The sequence below is a fragment of the Mobula hypostoma genome, chromosome 10, assembly GCF_963921235.1.
Source record: "Mobula hypostoma chromosome 10, sMobHyp1.1, whole genome shotgun sequence".
NCBI lineage: Eukaryota > Metazoa > Chordata > Chondrichthyes > Myliobatiformes > Myliobatidae > Mobula > Mobula hypostoma.
In genome coordinates, this window is record NC_086106.1 from 31,903,582 (window position 1) to 31,927,648 (window position 24,067).

Below are 24,067 nucleotides of genomic sequence, written 5' to 3' on the forward strand. Positions count from 1 at the left end.
ATTGGTGAGACCCGACGCAGACTGGGAGACCGCTTTGCTGAACATCTACGCTCTGTCCGCCAGAGAAAGCAGGATCTCCCAGTGGCCACACATTTTAATTCCACATCCCATTCCCATTCTGACATGTCTATCCACGGCCTCCTCTACTGTAAAGATGAAGCCACACTCAGGTTGGAGGAACAACACCTTATATTCCGTCTGGGTAGCCTCCAACCTGATGGCATGAACATCGACTTCCCTAACTTCCGCTAATGCCCCACCTCCCCCTCGTACCCCATCTGTTACTTATTTCTATACACACTTCTTTCTGTCACTCTCCTTTTTCTCCCTCTGTCCCTCTGAATATACCCCTTGCCGATCCTCTGGATCCCCCCCCCTTGTCTTTCTTCCCGGACCTCCTGTCCCATGATCCTCTCGTATCCTCTTTTGCCTATCACCTGTCCAGCTCTCGGCTCTATCCCTCCCCCTCCTGTCTTCTCCTATCATTTTGGATCCCCCCCTCCCCCTCGCACTTCCAAATCCCTTACTCACTCTTCCTTCAGTTAGTCCTGACGAAGGGTCTCGGCCTGAAACGTCGACTGCGCCTCTTCCTATAGATGCTGCCTGGCCTGCTGCGTTCACCAGCAGCTTTGATGTGTGTTGTTATAATTGTACCGATATGCTGGGCCCAGCATGCAGTCGGTCTTCAGAGATGCTGACACCCAGGAACTTGAAACTGCTCACCCTTTCCACTGCTGATTCCTCGATGCGGACTGGTGTGAGTTCCCTCAACTCTCCATCCTGAAGTTCACTATCAGCTTTTCTGTCTTACTGACATTGAGTGTAAGGTCGTTATTGTAATACCACTCAAACAGCTGATCTACCTTACTCCTGTACACCTCCTCACCACCATCTAAAATCCTGTCAACAATAGTTGTGTCATCGGCAAATGTATAGCTGGAGCTTGAGCTAGCTGTGCCTAGCCACTCAGTCATGGGTGCAGAGGAGTAGAGCAGTGGGCTAAGCTCACATCCTTGATTGTCAGCGAGGAGGAGATGTTATTCCCAATCTGCACAGACTGTTGTCCCCCGATCTGGAGGTTAAGGGTCCAGTTGTGGAGGGAGGTACATAGGTCCGTGCTTTGGAGCTTTAGATTACAACTAAGGGTATGATGGTGTTGAACGCTGAGCTGTAACAATAAGCAGCAGCCTGACTGAGGTAGTACTTTTGTCCAGGTGATCCAAGGGTGGAAAGCCTGTCAGATTGCATCTGCTGTAGGTGTATTGTGGCAATAAGCAAATTGCAGTGGGTCCTGCTCCTTTCTTCAGCAGGAGTTGATTTCTGGCTATGACCAGTCTCTCAGAACACCTCATCACAGTAGATTCTCACATTCTTTTGTCTACATTCCTGCTGTCTAACTGCTCCCATTCACCTCTTGGCCAGATGACCTTGTCTACAGCTTGCAGGGACCCTCTGTGTCACAGCAACTCACATAAAGAAAATTCACCCTGCAATGGAATTCAGAAATTCATCTCTGCCAAATATTTGAGACTCCATTAAAACTCACTTTATGGAATTAATGTAAAACAAAATTATTGATATTGGGTAGACAGTATCAAATTTCCATCCAATTAGAAATTAAAAACATGAATAGACCAAAAAGTAACTAAACTACAAATTGTTTAACTCCAATCAACGTCTCTGCTGATGGACTTTACATGGACCCCAGCAATGGAACAACGTTACATATGCACAGGCATCCATTCAAAGTTCAAAGTAAAAGTATTATCAAAGTTCATTTGTGTCACCACATACAACCTCGAGATTCATTTTCTTGCAGGCATACCCAATAGATCCGTAATGGAATAAGCACCATAACAGGCTCAAAAGAGAGACCAAATCACTTGGGCATTGAACCAGTGTGCAGAAAACAAGAAACCGGCAGATGCAAATGGAAATAAATAATAATAATAATAATAATTAAATAATTCAGCAATAAGTTTTGGGAACATGCAAACAAGAGTCCTTGAAACAGAGTCCATAGGTTGTGGGAACATTTCAATGAGTGAAGTTATCCCCTTTGGTTCAAGAGCTTGCTGGTGTGGGCCTTGAGGCTCCTGTACCTTCTTCCTGATGGCAGATGAACTGGGTGGTATGAGACCCTGATGATGGATGCTGCTTTCCTGCGACAAAGCTTAGCGTTGATGTGTTTACTGGTGGGGAGGGCTTTACCTGTGATAGAATGGACAGTTTCATTACTTTTTGTTGGATTTTCTGTTCAAGGGCATTAGTGTTTCCATACCAGGCTGTGATGCAACCAGGCAATATACTGTCCACCACACGTCTATAGGAGTTTGTCAAAGTTTTAGATGTCATGCCCAGTCTTGGGTTAAATAGGTGGGTTGCTGTGCAGCATAGCTGTTTGGGTCAGAAGGGCCGGTTCCAAGTTGTCTCTAAATAAATAAATAAATCTGGCCGACAGTTTTGACAACATAATAAACAGTAACGCACAAAAGCAGAATCACTGTGAGGAGTAGTCAGGGCCCGCACCACCCAGCTACACCGATGTGACCAATTAACCTGCTAACCCGTACCTCCTTGGTATCGCACGGATGCATGATATTTGGGAGTGATTGTGACAGCACCATTGTAATGTGGATGTTTTTATTGGAACGCAGCTCCTCTAAAGCAGGGGTACACTGTATCGCCATGGTAACCTTGGTTTTACCCTGTCAGAGACACTTCCTCCCCCTACGGCTAAACAAGCTTCATTTGTCTTCTTTGTAGTTCTAATTAAGGATGAAACGTCGATTCCGTTTCTCTTCCCACTGTGTGGCTGACCTGCCCATCAGCATTTTCTGTTTTTGTTTCTAATTTCCAACATCTGCAGATCTTAAAAAAGAATTAAATTAAACTTCTCCTGATCCTCTGGTTCTATGACAGTATGTAGGCTGATGGATTGTGTCAGTTGAACCAGGATAATTTACTTAATTGAGATACAGCACAGAATAGGCCCTTTTGGACCTTCGAGCCACGCCACCCAACTATCCATCAATTTAATTCTAGCATAATCATGAGACAATTTATAATGACCAATTAACTTACCAACCAGTGAGTCTTTGGACTGTGGGAGAAAACCGCAGCATCCAGAGAAAACCCAGACGATCACGGGGAGAATGTACAAACTCCTTACAGACAGTGGTGGGAATTGAACTGTGAGATTGTGATTGAGCAAATCCTGGCTTCTCGCCTTACCAGTTACAGTTCAGATATCTGTCCATCTCTGCACTAAAAGCTTTCAGTTCCCTGGGGTACAGAATTCCAAAATGTCACAACCTTCTGAGGAAAGCCCTGCCCCCTTCCTAAACGGACGACCACTTATTCTGAATCCATGCCTCAAACATCCCCTCATCATCCACCCCTTTAACTACCCTGGGAATGTTTCAGTCAGATCCCCTCTCCTTCTTCATTTCAGTGTGATAAGATCAAGCTGATTATATGTCAACTCTGTTGTCCCAAATATCGACCTTGTGAACCTTCTTTAACAACGCAAATGCTTTCTTTAAATACTGTCATTAAGCCCGTCCATGGTATTGACGATATATGCTCACCTACGTTCTATAAAATACCATCTGAATGTTCCCGTCCTTTCCCATGCCTCTTGTAATAAAAACCAGCAATCTTCCTAATACTCTGATCCACTCTCTGAGCTCCTCCCCCCACACTGCAATGTTACACATACCAAGGTGCCGTGAAAAGCTTTTCTTGCATTACCGTTCGTACAGATCAGTCATTACACAGTGTGTTGAGGCAGTACAAGGTGAAGCAATAAAGTACAGCAGCAACAGAGAAAACACAGAGCAGATAGACAGTAAGGTGCAAGGTCAAAAGGAAGTAGATAGTGAGGTCAAAAGTCTGTCGTTCTTATAGAACAGGCCATCTTAGATACACGCTGGCTACTTCATTAGGTCCTCATTAGAAAGAGATGACACAGGGTCGGAAGGTGTTGAATTGTTGTGAATGGAGCTAAGGAACTGCAAGGGTAAAAAGACCCCCAAATTTTGTGGTTTACAAATTACAACAGGAGATAGAAAATGCATGTAAAAAGGACAATATTACAATAATCATGGGGGACTTCAATATGCAGGTAGATTGGGAAAATCAGGTTGGTGCTGGATCCCAAGAGGGAGAATTTCTAGAATGCCTATGAGATGGCATCTTAGAGCAGCTTGTGGTTGAGCCCAGTAGGGGACTGGCAATTCTGGATCGGGTGTTGTGTAATGAACCAGAATTGATTAGCGAGCTTAAGGTAAAGGAACCCTTCGGAGAAAGTGGTCATAATCTGATCGAATTCACCCTGAAATTTGACAAAGAGAAGCTAAAGTCAAATATATCAGTATTACAGTGGAGTAAATGGAATTACAGAGGCAGGAGAGAGGAGATAACTAGAACTGATTGGTAAAGAACACTGGCAGGGATGATGGCAGAGCAGCAATGACTGGAATTTCTCGAGGCAATTCGCAAGGCACAGAATTTTTTCATCTCACAGTAGAAGAAGTATTCTAAAGGCAAGATGCCACCACCATGACCACTCAGAGAAGTTAAAGCCAACGTAAAAGCCAAAGTGATGGCATATAATAGAGCAGAAATTACTGGGAAGTTAGAGGCTTGGGAAGCTTTTAAAAACCAACAGAAGGCAACTAAAAGATCATGAAGAAGGTAAAGATGGAATATAAAAGTAAGCTAGCCAATAATATTAAAGAGGATACCAAAAGCTTCTACAGATATATAAAATATAAAAAAGAGGTGAGAGTGGCTATCAGACTGCTGGAAAACGATGTTGGAGAGAGAGTAATGGGAGACAACAAAATAGCAGATGAACTGAATAAGTATTTTGCATCGATCTTCACTGTGGAATATACTAGCATGGTGAAAGTTCCAGGTATCAGTGGTCATTACTTGTGTGAAGTGACCATTACTAAGGAGAAGGTTCTTGGAAAACTGAAAGATCTCAAGGTAGATATGTTGTAAACGTAAATTTGCCGGATCAAATAACGACAGCACAAAAAGATCGTTACTTATCTTTCCACCCGTTTATTTCTTCGAGCTCAGCCGGTGAGTGAACTTGGTCCTGATATCAGGGGAGAAGAGTTCTCATCCCTCCAGTGATTCAACAAGTTCACTGCCTGATTGCAGAATTCTTAGATTCTCGTTAGAATTGTTAGATATAAGGCCACCGATACTAAAGAACAATCAGTTTGATAACCATTCCAGCCAAGTCGATGGACTATTGATACAAAAGAACAATCAGTTTGATAGACACTCCAGCCACTTTAATTAAGGGTACGTCCACACTACGCTGGATAATTTTGAAAACAAAGCTTTTTCTCTTCATTTTGCCCTCCCGTCCACACTGAGCCGGCGTTTTCAGCCCCTGAAAACGGAGATTTTCGAAAACACTGTCCAGAGTGAATAAATCTGAAAACGCTCAATATCCGGCGTAGTGTGTAGGGGATAACCGGAGAGATTTAAAAACGTTGTCATGATAGCACCACAACAATGCTTTTTTCTGCTTCTGCTTGGTACTGCACAAGCACTGCCGTACTGCTGTTATAACGTGCAGTCGGTGTGAACGGCGTGAGAGTTAAATTGTAAAGTGAGCTTTTTTGACTATTTAAAAATGCTGTCATGACGTGCCGGAACAGATGTTCGTTGTTTTAACAACGAAGTGAAGAAGTGAATAAGTATACTCACTTCGCCTTGTTTTCTGTCCTTGCTTGTATGAAGGTGGTTTACCTATTTATGCAAGTACTTCTCTGACAATAGATGTGTAACAGCCTAATGCAACATTGTATGGAAATACAAGATAATGCTGATGAAGACGTTTTATACATTTAACAAGGTGCTTTATTAATGCAACAGAGTTAGTCAGTTTTTCAATGTTCGTCGTCAGCTGGGTCATACTGTCCGTGAACTCCCTGTCGGTTGCCTCCATATGCTCCAGTATTTGTTTTTATTTAAGTTTTAAGTCCTCCTGCACAACAGCCTAGAGCAATTCCTTTGAAGTTTTTCTACTCTGTAACTGGACAAACGCACACGAAGTATATCGTTTCCTCTTCGCTTGTTTTCTGTGTCCTGCCCATGCCCAGTAGGAGGAGATTCACCCAAATATCCGCCTAATGTGGACGGAGATATTTTGAAAAACGCTTAGTGTGGATGCCTGTCGTTTTTACTCAAAACCGGCATTTTCAAAATTATCCGGCGTAGTGAGGACGTAACCTAAGAAAGGAATGTCCTGTCTAATTTCCATCAGGTACCGCCTTTTGTCAAAAGCAAAAGGTGTGAAGAATCAGGAGATCTGTGTAAACTTTAACTCTTATCTTGCTCCAGAGAAGCAGCTGTGAGACATTATTCAAACACATTGCAGTCACAGACATAGTCGGTACTTAACCCATTATTTACAGGAATCTGAGAATCCCCTAATTCCCTTAAACTTTATCAATGTCACCTAGACCAGGCGGTCTATACCCCAGCGTTCTGAAAGAGGTGGCAGAAGAGATTGTGGAGGTATTAGTAATGATCTTTCAAGAATCACTAGACTCTGGAATGGTTCTGGAAGACTGGAAAATTGCAAATGTCACTCACTCTTCAAGAAGGGAGAGAGGCAGAAGAAACAAAATCATAGGCCAGTTTGTCTGACCTCAGTGATTGGGGAGATGTTGGAGTCAATTGTTAAGGATGTGGTTTTGGAGTACTTGGAGGCACATGATAAAATAGGCCGTAGTCAGCATGGTTTCCTCAAGGGAAAATCTTGCCTCACAAATCTGTTGGAATTCTTTGAAGAAACAACAAGCAGGATAGATAAAAGAGAATTAGTTGATGTTGTGTACTTGGATTTTCAGAAGGACTTTGATAAGGTGCCACACATGAGGCTGCTTAACAAGCTACGAGCCCATGGAATTACAGGAAAGATTCCAGCATGGATAGAACAGTGGCTGACTGGCAGGAAGCAAAGGGTGCCAATAAAGGGAGCCTTTTCTGGTTGGCTGCCAGTGACTAATGGTGTTCCACAGGGGTCTGTTTTGAGACCAGTTCTTTTTATGTTATATGTCAATGATTTGGATGACAGAAATTGATGGCTTTGTTGCAAGGTTTGCAATCGATGCGAAGATAGGTGAAGATGAGGAAGTAGAGAGGCTACAGAAGGATTCAGACAGATTTGCAGAATGGACAAAGAAATAGCAGATGGAATACAGTGCCAGGAAGTGTACGGTCATGCACTTTGGTAGAAGAAATGAAAGTGTAGATTATTTTCTAAATGGAGAGAAAAAGCAAACAATTGAGGTGCAAAGGGACTTGCAATCCTTGTGCAGGATTCCCTAAAGATTAATTTGCAGGTTGAGTCTGTGGTGGGTGAGGAAGGCAAATGTGATGTTAACATTCATGTCAAGAGGACTGGAATATAAAAACAAGGATGTAATGTTAAGACTTTATAAAACACTGTTAGGCCTCACTTGGAGTATGGTGAGTAGTTTTGGGCCCCTCATCTTGGAAATGAAACCATTCTGAAACTGGGGAGGGTACAAAGAAGGTTCACACGTGATTCCAGGATTGAATGGCTTGTCAGATGAAGAGCGTTTGATGGCTCTGCCCCTGTGTTCACTAGAATTAAGAAGATTGAGGGGTGACCTAATTGAAACCTTTGGAATGATGAAAGGCCTGATGGAGTGGATGTGGAGAGGACGTTTCCAGTGGTGGACGAGTCCAAGACCAGAGGTCGGAGTCTCAGAATAAAGGAACATCCTTTTAGACCTCAGATGAGGAGGAATTTCTTTAGCCAGAGGGAGGTGAATCTGTTGAATTCTTTGCCATAGGCAGCTGTTGAGGCCAAGTCTTTATGTACATTTAAGGCAGAGCTTGATAGATTCATGAATGGTTAGGGCATGAAAAGATATGGGGGGAAGTCAGGAGCTGGGTGTTGAGAGGAAAATTGGATCAGCCGTGATGAAATGGCAGAGCAGACTAGGTGGGCGAAATGGCCTAATTCTTCTCCTGTATCTTATGACTTTTAGACTTCATTTATGCTCAGCACTGGACTAGAACCCACCCACACCCACACCATGCCCGTTCTTCTGATTCAGAGCTGAAGGTGGTACCAATTCAGTCACAGTTGACCAAAGAAACTCAAATTACTCATTATGCATTTTTTCCCTGGTGGTAATTTTTGTGAATTCCTTTTACAGGGTATTGATGGGCTTGACCGGAACATGGCAATTCGATCACAGCAGGATCTGACAGTCACTCTGTGTATCGGCAGCTGAGAACCATGCGAGGGGAAATGCCTGCCTGCTATACCTCTGCTGGGAAGAGATTTCAATCCTCATTGCGACCGGCAAGACGGTGAGACTCGTACACAAGAAGGATTGTTCCAGATTCCTCACTGTCGAAGGAGATTTAAACACATCCAGAGAAGGGAGCACTGTAGAAAGAAACTAAACACACATTGTGTGTGCGATAGATTTTCACTGATCACCCGCCAGCTTGAACTCCTTCCCCTCAGCCCACCTTCCTATTCTGGCTCCTTCCCCCTTCCTTTCATGTCATCACAAAGGACCTCTTCCCAAAACATCAACTGTTTACTGCTTTCCATAGATGTCACCTAACCTGTTCAGTTCCCCCAGCATTTTGTGTGTGTTGTGAGATTGTGATAATCGATCAGCCTGAGGTAAAATCAGGTGGATATTATAGAACAGAACTCTACAGATCACTACAGCGCAGAAACATGCTCTCTGGCCCATCCAGTCCATAATGAAATTTGCTTTCCGTCTCAGAGTGAGTGAACAGGTATTCCCCCAAACAACTTGAGAAGTCAGAAACACAGTGCGCATTGTTCATGGTTGGAAACAAAGGAATTTCCCATCCCAGCAGGAATCTTGTTTTTCATGCAGGGGAGACACTGTCACCTATTGTGTGCCTGGTCAGTGGGCTGCAGATGTAACCGTTGTTTAAAGCACTTGCTTGACACCAGTGACAGCATTCCATATGTGGGAAAAAACTTTAAGCATTCTGGTGTCCCGATAACGCACGAACAAAAACACACAGCTGAGATGCCTTTCACCTGCTCTGAGTGTGGAAAGGAATTGTCAAGAGCTTCTCAACTACGTATACATCAGCGAATTCACACCGGAGAGAGACCCTTTACCTGCTCAGAGTGTGGGAAGGGGTTCACGGAGTCAGCTAACCTGAAGAAGCACCAAAAAATTCACACAAGGGAGAGGCCATTTACCTGCTCCGAATGTGGAAAGGGATTCATTGAGTCCTCCAACCTGGTGACTCACCAGCGGGTGCACACCGGAGAGAAGCCCTTCACCTGCTCCGAGTGCGGGAAGGGATTCAGTCGGTCATCCCACCTGCTGAGGCACCAGCACATTCACACCGGGGACAGGCCGTTCACCTGCTCCGTCTGTGGGAAAGGGTTCACCCAGTCTACCTATCTGATGATGCACCAGCGAGTTCACACTGCTGACAGACCATTCATCTGCTCTGTCTGTGGGAAACCACTGGCTGATTCCTCTCAACTACTGATACACCAGCGAACCCACACAGCAGAGAAACCATTCATCTGCTCTGAGTGTGGAAAGGGATTTGCTCACTCGGCCAAACTGAGGAGACACCAAAGGGTCCACACAGGGGAGAGACCGTTCATCTGCTCCGAGTGCGGGAAGGGCTTCACTCAGTCATCCTCCCTGCGGACGCACCAGCGTATTCACACGGGGGAGAAGCCGTTCACATGTACCGAGTGTGGATTGGGATTCAGCACGTCGTCCATCTTGGTAGCCCACCAGCGAGTTCACACTGGGGAGAGACCGTTCACCTGCCCCGACTGTGGTGTGGGATTCAGTCGGTCATCCCACCTGCTGAGTCATCGACGGATTCACACCGGGGAGAAGCCGTTCACCTGCTCTGACTGTGGGATGGGATTCAGTCGCTCCTCCAACCTGCTGAAACACCGGCGGGTCCACACTGGGGAGAGGCCATTCACCTGTGCAGAGTGCGGGAAGGGTTTTATCCAGTCATCCCACCTGCTCACGCACCAGCGGATTCACACCGGCGAGCGGCCGTTCACCTGCACCGAGTGTGGGAAGGGATTCACAGAGTCCTCCAGCCTACTCACCCACCAGCGGGTCCACACCGGGGAGAGACCGTTCACCTGCTCCGAGTGCGGTAAAGGATTCACTCTCTCTTCTTACCTGCTGAAGCATCAGCGTGTTCACACCAGAGTGAGACCATTCACGTGCTCCGATTGTGGGAAGGGATTCAAAGTCTTTTCCAAGCTGCAGGAACACCAGCAAGTCCACACGGGGAAGAAGGATTAATTGTGCCGTGTCTGGCATCACAGCTGCTGAAACGCCTGCGGAGTTTGGATTCTGCTCATTCCCAGCACTGGACCATCGTTATTGTGGGTACTTGGAGATTATTTCTGCTGTTGTTATCAGTCTTTACAACTCGGCCTGAATTTAACATTCTGGATCTCAGCCAAATAAACATCCTCAATTTTATGCGAACTGGGCCAGATTGAGCTCGGTTTTCGTACGGTTTCTGATTGGGGCCTCTGCTGACCCTGCCTGTTGTGCTCCTGTCTCTATCAACTATTCCCTGTCCCAGGTCGTAACCACCCTCTCAGTATGTTATATACATTAAGCTGAACACTAATAACATATGTGTACAGGGAACTGTCCCGATTTACTGTGCTGTTAATACATAAAATTATAGCAAAACCCTACTGCACTGAATACAACATGTATTACACCTGCAATACCACAGTGTTTTATTTTAGGCATCTGTTAGTCTCATGAGACCATAAATTTGCACCTTGGAAGGTTTCCGGGGTGCAGGTCTAGGCAAGATTGTATGCAAGACAGGCAATTGCCCATGCTACAAGTCTCCCCTCTCCACGGCACCGATGTTGTCCGAGGGAAGGGCATTAGGACCCATACAGTTTGGCACCACTGTCGTCGCAGAGCAATGTGTGGTTAAGTACCTTGCTCAAGGACACAACACGCTGCCTCAGCCAAGGCTCAAACCAGCGACCTTGAAATCACTAGACAAACGCCTTAACCACTTGGCCACGCACCAACTACAGTGTTACAGGCCTGGAAATGCCACTGGCCTGTTGGAATGACGTACTTATTACACCTCAACCATCAGCAGTCAGGAATTCACTCTCGCCAAGGTTGAAATCAAAAGCTCTCCACCACTCTTTCCTCATTTAAGTAAAACGATTAACCGGGCTCTGCCAACTCGCACTTGTTCCTCAATCAGACTCTGTTTACTGGCACTCAGGGAGAACAGCCTGGGCCCTGTCACCACGCTGTTCTGAGGTTTGAACACAGAATGCCATTTTCAAACAGAATTGACAAACAGTTACAGATTCTGACCATTCGTGGTAAACTGTGTGTTCAAATTCTTTATTCGCAAGATCAGTCATAGTTCACACTAAAAAGTACAAGCTAACAACTGATGGAACTTTGAAGTGAGTAAAGTGATTGTCCCCTGGTTCGGGTGCGTGGCCTACCTCCTCTGTTACATCCTTATCTTGTCTCCGTATTTTTTATCTATTGAGATATTTAGAATAAACCCTCTGAGATATGTCACTCAGCAACCACCGATTTAACTGGAGTGTAATCATGGGACAGTTTAGAATGACCAATTAACCTGCGTGTCTTTGGACTGTCGGAGGAAACCAGAGCACCCGGGGGAAACCCACGTGGTCAAGTGGGGAACATACGAACTCCTTACAGACAGCAGTGGGAATTGAACCCAGGTTCCCAGAACTGTAAAGTGTTGAGCCAACCACTACACTACCGTGACGTCAAATGGCCCCAGTCCCCCCGCTGGGCAAAGGAGAACTATGCTTTTCCAAGGCCTTTCTTGCCTGGGCTGACTGCCCACGATCTGCAATAATCCTTGCCTGGCATTATGTCAACATTTACTTTGCTGCAGCTTCCACACAAAGAGTGTGGTTGCAATTAGGAAGGTATTTGGTAGGTTGCCAGGTGAAAAGGTCTGTATAAAATAGGTATTGAGGGTGATATATTGGCATGGATAGAGGATTGATTAACAGAACTCAAAAAGGTTGCAAATCTCTGAACGCTGTATCCTTACATTCAAGATAAACCACTTGCCCAAACTTCCACTTCCTGTCATCACAGGATCCCAGATATTTCTCACATTCACTGACAGCAACACAATCCAACTCTGCACAGAGTTATTGCTTCCGTAACTCATGAAAAAATAAGTATTTTATTCTGAAATGCCATATAAAGCAGTGGCCTTATATTGCAACCTGTTTTTAAACAAAATCTCTCGACATCTGCATCCCCTTCTGGGTTTCAATCAATAATGCCACATAATTGGTGAGAGGCAAAGTGGCAAAGCTCGTGTAATGCCCTGGTCCACATCCTTACTGTTATGCTGCAGGTATTTCATTTCACAGCTCTTTAAGAGCTGTTTGTTCTGATTTCAGCCTGTTTGGGTTATTGTTGATGATAAGGGATGATGTGGAATGTGTGCCATGTGCCATCCAATTAGCGAGAGGTTTTCTTGGTGAGGTACAATAAGGTTGGGCTTGGGGTTTTTGTTCTAGAGGAGATGAGGAGAGAAGACACTGGGTAGAACCGGTCATACCGTACGATCCGGTGGGAGACCCGTTTGTTGGAGATGGATTGTGAGCGACGTTCGGAAGGTGGTGTGGGCGTTCACGTTGACCGAGGGCCCAGTGTGTGAGTGACAGAGAAGTTCAAGATGAGCTCCAACTTCTGCACATTTGACTGTTTAGTTAGAATGGGCCCTTTATATTATTCTTTACTAACCCTTCAGTTAAGAGTCCTAAATATAATCCTTTAATCGTATGCAGTGTACTATCTGTTATTCCGTGGCATTAATTTGTAACAGGGTAGCAAATGACACAGCATCCACACAAACCGAGGTTTGGGGTGGGATCCAGTGCACCTCAATCTCACGAGTTTGTTTTCCCTAGACTTACACAGCTAAGGAAACCAAGGTGGTTTCTCTAGTGTCTGTGTGACAGGGTAAAATGCACAACCCTTATTATCCAGGATACGTAATGAAGTGTCCATCACAATATTAAACTAGACAGATTCATTTGTTTTCTCCGGGCGTAATTTAAAATGGGTTTTGTGGATTCAGACTGGCCCTCAATTGTCAGTGTGGGATTTAAATCTGTGAAATGAGCCCAAGAAAATAACTGGGATCCTGTCTAAAGATGCTCCAGAACTCAAAAACTCATTGAGTAACGTGACCAACACAGTCAAAGGCCTTAGAAAAACTAATAAAAATCACAGCCAAGATTTTCCAATTCCTTTTGGCCGTTCCAAAAGTGCAGAACAAGGCCAATTGGCCCATCTAGTCTGCTCCACAATTACTATCCCTCTCTACAACATTCTCCTACCTTCTCCCTGTAACACTTAATGTCTTTGCTAATCAAAAGCCTATCACCCGCTACTCTAAATGCACCCAATGACTTAGCAACCACAGTTGTCTGAGGCAATGAATTAAACAGTAATTGAGATTTGAAAGTACCTGCACAGCATCGTTCCTAAAACCTGAAAACACAACCCAAATTCTGTTATGTTAGTAGGCCCAGGTATTTCTCCCTTATCTCCTTGGTAACCAAAGATGCACCAGAAAGTTGACGTCAGAGTAAATTCATTATCAACGAATGTACAGTGGCATTAAAAAGTTTGGGCACCCCGGTCAAAATTTCTGTTACTGTGAATAGCTAAGCGAGTAAAAGATGACTTGATTTCCAAAAAGCATAAAGTTAAAGAGAACACATTTATTTAATATTTTAAGCAAGATTACTTTTTTATTTCCATCTTTTACAGTTTCAAAATAACAAAAAAGGAAAAGGGCCTGAAGCAAAAGTTTGGGCACCCTGCATGGTCAGTACTTAGTATCAGCCCCTTTGGCAAGTATCACAGCTTGTAAATGCTTTTTGTAGCCAGCTAAGAGTCTTTCAATTCTTGTTTGGGGGATTTTCACCCATTCTTCCTTGCAAAAGGCTTCTAGTTCTATGAGATTCTTGGGCCGTCTTGCATGCACTGCTCTGTTGAGGTCTATCCACAGATTTTCGATGATGTTTAGGTCGGCGGACTGTGAGGGCCATGGCAAAACCTTCAGCTTGCACCTCTTGAGGTAGTCCATTGTGGATTTTGAGGTGTGTTTAGGATCATTATCCTGTTGTAGAAGCCATCCTCTTTTCACCTTCAGCTTTTTATTTTACAGACGATGTGATGTTTGCTTCCAGAATTTACTGGTATTTAATTGAATTCATTCTTCCCTCTACCAGTAAATGTTCCCCGTGCCACTGGCTGCAACACAAGCCCAAAGCATGATCAATCCACCCCCGTGCTTAACAATTGGAGAGGTGTTCTTTTCATGAAATTCTGCACCCTTTTTTCTCCAAATATACAGTACCTTTGCTCATTGTGGCCAAAAAGTTCTATTTTAACTTCATCAGTCCACAGGACTTGTTTCCAAAATCTATCAGGCTTGTTTAGATGTTCCTTTGCAAACTTCTGACACTGAATTTTGTGGTGAGGATGCAGGAAAGGTTTTCTTCTGATGGCTCTTCCATGAAGGTCATATTTGTGCAGGTGTCGCTGTACAGTAGAAGAGTGCACCACCACTCCAGAGTCTGCTAAATCTTCCTGAAGGTCTTTTGCACGCAAACAGGGGTTTTGATTTGCCTTTCGAGCAATCCTACAAGCAGTTCTCTCGGAAAGTTTTCTTGGTCTTTCAAACCTCAACTTGACCTCCACCGTTCCTGTTAACTGCCATTTCTTAATTACGTTATGAACTGAGGAAACAGCTACCTGAAAACACTTTGCCATCTTCTTATACCCTTCTCCTGCTTTGTGGGCATCATTTATTTTAATTTTCAGAGTGCTAGGCAGGTGCTTAGAGGAGCCCATGATTGCTCATTGTTGGGACAAGGTTTGAGGAGTCAGGGTATTTATAAAGCTTTGAAATTTGCATCACCTGGCCTTTCCTAATGATGATTGTAAACAAGCCATAGCCCTAACAAGCTATTTAAGGTCTGAGAACTTGATAAAAGTTATCTGAGAACTCAAATCTCTTGGGGTGCCCAAACTTTTGCATGGTGCTCCTTTCCTTTTTTTCACTCTAAAATTGTACAAAACAAAAATAATACACTAATCTTGCTTAAAATGTTGAAAAGAATGTTTCATCTTTAACTTTATGTCTTTTGGAGATCAGTTCATCTTCGACTCACTGAACTATCCACAGTAACAGAAATTTTGACCAGGGGTGCCCAGACTTTTGCATACCACTGTATATGTCTGCATGCAGTATACTGTGGGGTTTATTTTCTTGCAGGCATTTACAGGAAAATAAAGAAATAGATGAGAACTGATGAAAACAAATTTCAAAAACCGAAGGACTGTGTATTTCCTACTCCGATGGTAGTGGCGAGCAGTGTTGCATGGCCTGGGTGGTGGGGGTCCTCGATGCTGGATGCTGCTTTCTTGTTACATTGCTCCTTGTAGATGTACTCAGTGATGGGGAGGGCTTTTCCTGTGAGTGACTGGGTCATATCGACCACACTCTGTAGACTTTTCCATTCCTGGGAATTGGTGTTTCCATTCCAGGAGGTGATGGAACCAGTCAGGATGCTCTGTGCATCTATTGTATATGAGTTTGTCAAAATTTTAGATGACGTGACAAACCTATGCAAACTTTTCAGTGAAAAGGACTGAACTTTTTAATGTGTGTCTTGTCACTAAAAAACATTGTGTGTAATGTTCATCAGTGTTTGGCAGTTCATATCTGTCAGCCAAACCCTTCAACTGCAAAGCTAAACCTTCCCTGCTCCTATTGCAATCTCTGACTTCGCAATTATTGCCCTTGTCCATCTTCTGTATTGCAAGTACCTCTTGTATCTTAAATCTATTTTTTCTCTAATTCACACCATTAATTTAACAATCTTTGCCCTGTATACAGCAGTCACATCTCCTTGATAATTTTGAAATGAACGAAAGCTAGTCTGTAGATTGAAGTTATATAAGACTTTGATGGGTCCTAATTTGGAGTGTTGTGTGTGACACAGACAGCTATGGAGGCCAAGTCACTGGGTATATTTATGGCAGAGGTTGACAGGTTCTTGATTTGTAACAACGTCAAGTTATGGGGAGAAGTCAGGAGATTGGGGTTGATTGTGATAACAGATAAGCAAAGATCAAATGCTGGAGCAATCTCGTTGGGTCGAATGGCTTAATTCTGCTGCTCTGTCTTACAGTGAAATGGTATTCTCAGATCCCTTTGTTCTACCACACTGTCTGGCGCCCTCCCATTCACTGTGTAAGTCCTACCATAGTTTGTCCTCCCAGACTACAACACCTCACATTTGTCTGCATTAAATTCCATCTACCAATTTTCAGTCCATTTTCCCAACTGCTCTCGACCCCGTTGAAAGTTTTGAAGGTCTTCCTCGCTGTCTACTAGACCCCCGATCTGGGCATCATCACAAATTTGCTGATCAGGCATGAGATTATTGAAAGGTGGAGCAGGCACCAATTGCCACCTTGCCTCTATTTCCTTGTTACAGTATTATGTCAGAATCCCCTGTAAATGCAGGTGAATGTAAATTGTTGCTGTAACTGAAATGTTTTTTGTTAAAAGTACAAGTTATTTGATTAACTTTATTTCTTAAGTGAATTAAAAATCATATTAAATTGTTGCTCTCAGCTGCTACCTCTTTGGCTGATACAAAAGTTTGAAAAGGAAAGAGGAGGGGGAGGGGGGAGAGGGAGGGAGGGATGAGAGAGAGAGGGAGAGAGAAATAAATGCAAAACAGCAAATTTTATATAACACACACAAAGAGCTGGATGAACTCTGCAGGTCGGGCAGCATCCATGAAAATGAACCGTTTGATGTTTCGGGCCGGGACCCTTCCTCAGGATTGGAAAGAAGGGGAAGGACACCAGAATAAAAGGGTGGAGAGGGGGAGGGGAAGGAATAGGTGAGAACAGGTGGGCAGGAAAGGTAAAGGGCTGGAGAGGAAGAAATCTGATAGGAGAGGAGAGTGGACCTGACGAGGAAGACCAGATGAGAAGACGAAAGAAGCCAGAGAGTAGAAGAGGAGGAAAGGGGAAGGGTTTTTTTTTACTGAAGGAGAAATCAATATTCATCGCACCAGGTTGGAGGCTACCCAGAAGGAATATAAGGCATTGCTCCACCACCCTGAGAGTGGCATCATTGTGCCACGAGAGGCCGTGAACTGACATGTTGGAATTTTTTATAATCCAAGTCAGTGATTACAATTGATCTAGAATAATGGGGCTGGGGGTGCGGAATGTCTCAATGACACCTATCGAATATTGAAAGAGCTTCACAGAGTGGACATTGAAAGATGTTTTGAATAGGAAGGGAGTCTAGGACCAGATGACAAGGACTCAGAATACAAGGATATACCTTTTAACACAGATGAGAAGAAATTTACAGTATTTAGCCAGAAGATGGGGAATCTGTGGAATTCATTGCCACAGACGCTGTGGAGGCCAAGACTCTGGTATATTTAAAGCGGAGGTTGATTTATGAGGTCAAAGGTCATGGGAAGAAGGCAGGAGAATGACGTTGAGAGGGATAATAAATCAGTCATGATAACCATATAACAATTACAGCATGGAAACAGGCCATCTCGGTCCTTCTAGTCCGTGCCGAACTCTTACTCTCACCTAGTCCGATGGAATGGAAAGCAGGCTCAACGGCCTAATTCTGCTCCTATGTCGTACGATTCCCTTCTCCACCCCACCGTACCCCACACGCACACACCCACACCATGGGGTAAATTTCCTTCCATGTTTAATCCCATCCCTCTCTAGCTCTGACAGTCAATGGACAGGAATGAGATGGGCCCTCACTCCACTCTCAGACCACATTCCAATCATGTTTCCCCCTGCTTGAGGACCCTGTGGTGCAGTTACCCCGAGCCCTTGAGAAGTCAGTTTCCTTTATTGTTCAATGTTGAAAAGAGCTGGGGAGAGGAACAGTTTAAAATCCCACAGGGCCCAGAGACCCAGGAAATGGGGAATATCTGGGACCAATGGCTTTGATGCCCTGAACCCAGGAAAACCACCACCCTCTCTTTCACCCTAACCAGTCCCCATGGTTTACTGCTTTGTGTTTTTAAAATTAATCCTTTGAACCCCAAATCTGAAATGTTCATTGATAGATCATGGGAGTAGGCAACCTGTTCCTGGGGTCTGTGTGAAAGGATGAGCTTTGCACGTCTCCTTTAAATGTTCCCTTTCTCACCTTAAACCTTACACCCTCTTGCATTTGACGTTTCTACCCTGGAGAAAAAGACTCGATCATCCCTATCTAAGGCTCTCTTGATTTCAGAAACTTCCATCAGGGTGCCCCTCCACCTCTGAGGTTGCAGACAAAACAGTCCGAGACAGTCCAGCCTCCCCTTATATCTCATGTACTCCAGTCCAGTTAACTCATTCATCATTCTCCTCTCCACTCTCTCCAAAGCCCCCACGTCCTTCCTGTAGCGTGGTGAATTGAATTCCACACAATATTCCAATCGTGGCCAACCCTAAAGCTGCAGTGGGACCCCAGCTTTTATCCTTGATGCCCAGCTGAAGAGACAAGTACACCGTTTGCCTCCTTTATCAGGTTACCCGTTTGTGTTGCCAGTTTCACCCTACAATCCCTCTGTACAGCAATGCTACAATTGATCCAGGCTTTTTCTGCACATTCCTCTTGCATTTAGAGTCACAGAAACAGGCCCTTTGGTCCATCTAATGTCTGCCAAACTATAATCCTGCCGAGTCCAATCATCCCATACGTGGACCACAGCCCTTCATCATCCAGACTGATCGCATCATGGCCTGGTATGGAAACACCAATGCCCAGGAATGGAAAGAAAGACGCAAACACGAGGAATTCTGCGGATGCTGGAAATTCAAGCAACACACATCAAAGTTGCTGGTGAACGCAGCAGGCCAGGCAGCATCTCTAGGAAGAGGTACAGTCAACGTTTCGGGCTGAGACACTTCATCCTGACGAAGGGTCTTGGCCTGAAACATCGACTGTACCTCTTCCTAGAGATGCTGCCTGGCCTGCTGCGTTCACCAGCAACTTTGATGTGTGTTAACAGAAAGAAAGAGGAGGATACCAGCCAGTCCATCATGCATGAAGCTCTTCCACCATCGAGCAAAAAGAAGCTTCTATCATTGAGGACCCCACCATCCAGGCCATGCTCTCTTCTCGCTGCTACGATCTGGAAGTGGGTACAGGAGCCTTTGCCCCACACCACCATGTCAGGAACAGTTATTACCTTCAACCATAAGGCTCCTGAACCATTGTTGATAACTTCACTCATCTCAACTCTGACCTGATTCCATAATCTTCAAACTCCTTTTCAGGGGCTCGACAACTCACGTCTCAGTGTTATTATTATTTATTTGCACAATCTGTTCTTCTTTTGCAGATTATTTGTCAGTCTTTGTTTATGTAGTTTTTAAAATAAATTTTATTGTATTTCATTATTTTCTTGTAAATATCTCAAGACCCTAACTGCATGGTACGGAAACTGCGCTGCGGCGGATAGGAAGGCTCTACAACGGGAAGTCAGAACTGCCCAATCCATCGCTGGCTCCAGCCGACCCACCAACAAGGGCAGGTACTCAGAAATGTGCAGTAACATCATGAAGGATCCCACCCACCCTGCTCATGGACTGTTGGACCCACTCCCACTAGTGAGGATGCTACACACCAGCAATACCAGACTCCAAAACAGTTACTTACCCCTCAGTAAGGCTGATCAACACCTCCACACACTAACCCACCCCTCCACACTCCCAATCACCACAACTTCATCAATTCCTGTTAGAGTCACCTCATGTACAGACACCCCTGTGCCCAGCGTCACTTTAGAGACATACTATGTTCATGATATCTTAGTACCTGATGTACAAACCCCACTTCCGTGACAAGTGGGTCACGGTTAGGAGGGGGAAGGGGAAAAGGCAGGTGATGGGGAGTACCCCGGCGGCTGTGCCCCTTAACAACAGGTACTCCTGTTTGAGTACTGTTGGGGGGGACAGCTTACCCGGGGGAAGCGACAGTGGCCCTGCCTCCGGCACAGAGTCTGGCCCTGTAGCTCAGAAGGGTAGGGCAAGGAAGAGGAGGGCAGTTGTGATAGGGGACTCGATAGTAAGGGGGTCAGATAGGCGATTCTGTGGACGCAGTCCAGAGACTCAGATGGTAGTTTGCCTCCCTGGTGCCAGGGTCCGGGATATTTCTGATCGTGTCCAAGATATCCTGAAGTGGGAGGGTGAAGAGCCAGAGGTCCTGGTACATATAGGTACCAATCACATAGGTAGGAAAAGGGATGAGGTCCTGAAAGAAGAATATAGGGAGCTAGGAAGGGAGTTGAGAAAAAGGACCGCAAAGGTAGTAATCTCGGGATTACTGCCTGTGCCACGCGACAGTGAGAGTAGGAATGCGATGAGGTGGAGGATAAATGCGTGGCTGAGGGATTGGAGCAGGGGGCAGGGATTCAAGTTTTTGGATCATTGGGACCTCTTTTGGCGCAGGTGTGACCTGTACAAAAAGGACGGGTTACACTTAAATCCTAGGGGGACCAATATCCTGGCAGGGAGATTAGCGGGGGCTACTGAGGTGACTTTAAACTAGAATGGTTGGGGGGTGGGAATCAAATTAAAGCGGCTAGGTGTGAGGAGGTTAGATCACAACAGAGGGATGGGAACCAGTGCAGAGAGACAGAGGGGTGTAAAGTGAGCGTAGAAGCAAAAAGTACAAAGGGGAAAAGTAAAAGTGGCAGGCCGACAAATCCAGGGCAAGCATTAAAAAGGGCTAAGAGAGTTGTAAAAGAGCGCCTGAAGGCTTTATGTGTCAATGCAAGGAGCATTCGTAATAAGGTGGATGAATTGAAAGTGCAGATTGTTATTAATGATTATGATATAGTTGGGATCACAGAGACATGGCTCCAGGGTGACCAGGGATGGGAGCTCAACGTTCAGGGATATTCAATATTCAGGAGGGATAGACATGAAGGAAGGGGAGGTGGGGTGGCGTTGCTGGTTAAAGAAGAGATTAACGCAATGGAAAGGAAGGACATAAGCCGGGAAGATGTGGAATCAATATGGGTAGAGCTGCGTAACACTAAGGGGCAGAAAACGCTGGTGGGAGTTGTGTACAGGCCACCTAACAGTAGTAGTGAGGTCGGAGATGGTATTAAACAGGAAATTAGAAATGTGTGCAATAAAGGAACAGCAGTTATAATGGGTGACTTCAATCTACATGTAGACTGGGTGAACCAAATTGGTAAAGGTGCTGAGGAAGAGGATTTCTTGGAATGTATGCGGGATGGTTTTTTGAACCAACATGTCGAGGAACCGACTAGAGAGCAGGCTATTCTGGACTGGGTTTTGAGCAATGAGGAAGGGTTAATTAGCGATCTTGTTGTGAGAGGCCCCTTGGGTAAGAGTGACCATAATATGGTGGAATTCTTCATTAACATGGAGAGTGACGTAGTTAATTCAGAAACAAAGGTTCTGAACTTAAAGAGGGGTAACTTTGAAGGTATGAGACGTGAATTAGCTAAGATAGACTGGCAAATGACACTTCAAGGATTGACGGTGGATATGCAATGGCAGGCATTTAAAGGTTGCATGGATGAACTACAACAATTGTTCATCCCAGTTTGGCAAAAGAATAAATCAAGGAAGGTAGTGCACCCGTGGCTGACAAGAGAAATTAGGGATAGTATCAATTCCAAAGAAGTAGCATACAAATTAGCCAGAGAAAGTGGCTCACCTGAGGACTGGGAGAAATTCAGAGTTCAGCAGAGGAGGACAAAGGGCTTAATTAGGAAGGGGAAAAAAGATTATGAGAGAAAACTGGCAGAGAACATAAAAACGGACTGTAAAAGCTTTTATAGATATGTAAAAAGGAAAAGACTGATAAAGACAAATGTAGGTCCCCTGCAAACAGAAACAGGTGAATTGATTATGGGGAGCAAGGACATGGCAGACCAATTGAATAATTACTTTGGTTCTGTCTTCACTAAGGAGGACATAAATAATCTTCCAGAAATAGTAAGGGACAGAGGGTCCAGTGAGATGGAGGAACTGAGCGAAATACATGTTAGTAGGGAAGTGGTGTTAGGTAAATTGAAGGGATTGAAGGCAGATAAATCCCCAGGGCCAGATGGTCTGCATCCCAGAGTGCTTAAGGAAGTGGCCCAAGAAATAGTGGATGCATTAGTGATAATTTTTCAAAACTCGTTAGATTCTGGACTAGTTCCTGAGGATTGGAGGGTGGCTAATGTAACCCCACTTTTTAAAAAAGGAGGGAGAGAGAAACCGGGGAATTATAGGCCGGTTAGCCTAACGTCGGTGGTGGGGAAACTGCTGGAGTCAGTTATCAAGGATGTGATAACAGCACATTTGAAAAGCGGTGAAATGATCGGACAAAGTCAGCATGGATTTGTGAAAGGAAAATCATGTCTGACGAATCTCATAGAATTTTTTGAGGATGTAACTAGTAGAGTGGATAGGGGAGAACCAGTGGATGTGGTATATTTGGATTTTCAAAAGGCTTTTGACAAGGTCCCACACAGGAGATTAGTGTGCAAACTTAAAGCACACGGTATTGGGGGTAAGGTATTGGTGTGGGTGGAGAATTGGTTAGCAGACAGGAAGCAAAGAGTGGGAATAAACGGGACCTTTTCAGAATGGCAGGCGGTGACTAGTGGGGTACCGCAAGGCTCAGTGCTGGGACCCCAGTTGTTTACAATATATATTAATGACTTGGATGAGGGAATTAAATGCAGCATCTCCAAGTTTGCGGATGACACGAAGCTGGGTGGCAGTGTTAGCAGTGAGGAGGATGCTAAGAGGATGCAGGGTGACTTGGATAGGTTGGGTGAGTGGGCAAACTCATGGCAGATGCAATTTAATGTGGATAAATGTGAAGTTATCCACTTTGGTGGCAAAAATAGGAAAACAGATTATTATCTGAATGGTGGCCGATTAGGAAAAGGGGAGGTGCAACGAGACCTGGGTGTCATTATACACCAGTCATTGAAAGTGGGCATGCAGGTACAGCAGGCGGTGAAAAAGGCGAACGGTATGCTGGCATTTATAGCGAGAGGATTCGAGTACAGGAGCAGGGAGGTACTACTGCAGTTGTACAAGGCCTTGGTGAGACCACACCTGGAGTATTGTGTGCAGTTTTGGTCCCCTAATCTGAGGAAAGACATCTTTGCCATAGAGGGAGTACAAAGAAGGTTCACCAGATTGATTCCTGGGATGGCAGGTCTTTCATATGAAGAAAGACTGGATGAACTGGGCTTGTACTCGTTGGAATTTAGAAGATTGAGGGGGGATCTGATTGAAACGTATAAGATCCTAAAGGGATTGGACAGGCTAGATGCGGGAAGATTGTTCCCGATGTTGGGGAGGTCTAGAACGAGGGGTCACAGTTTGAGGATAGAGGGGAAGCCTTTTAGGACCGAGGTTAGGAAAAACTTCTTCACACAGAGAGTGGTGAATCTGTGGAATTCTCTGCCACAGCAAACTGTTGAGGCCAGTTCATTAGCTATGTTTAAAAGGAAGTTAGATATGGCCCTTGTGGCTACAGGGGTCAGGGGGTATGGAGGGAAGGCTGGGTTCTGAGTTGGATGATCAGCCATGATCATAATAAATGGCGGTGTAGGCTCGAAGGGCCGAATGGCCTACTCCTGCACCTATTTTCTATGTTTCCAGAAAAGTTGGGATATTTTCCAAAATGCAATAAAAACAAAAATCTGTGATATGTTAATTCACGTGAACCTTTATATAATTGACAAAAGTACAAAGAAAAGATTTTCAATAGTTTTACTGACCAACTTAATTCTATTTTGTAAACATACACAAATTTAGAATTTGATGGCTGCAACATACTCAACAAAAGTTGGGACAGAGGCATGTTTACCATTGTGTTACATCACTTTTCCTTTTAATAACACTTT

At 44.6% G+C, this 24,067-nt stretch overlaps 1 pseudogene; it reads left to right on the plus strand.

Annotated features, from left to right (window-relative positions):
• Positions 1-24,067, plus strand: part of LOC134352482 (zinc finger protein 721-like) — a 46,816-nt pseudogene that overhangs the window by 3,916 nt on the left and 18,833 nt on the right.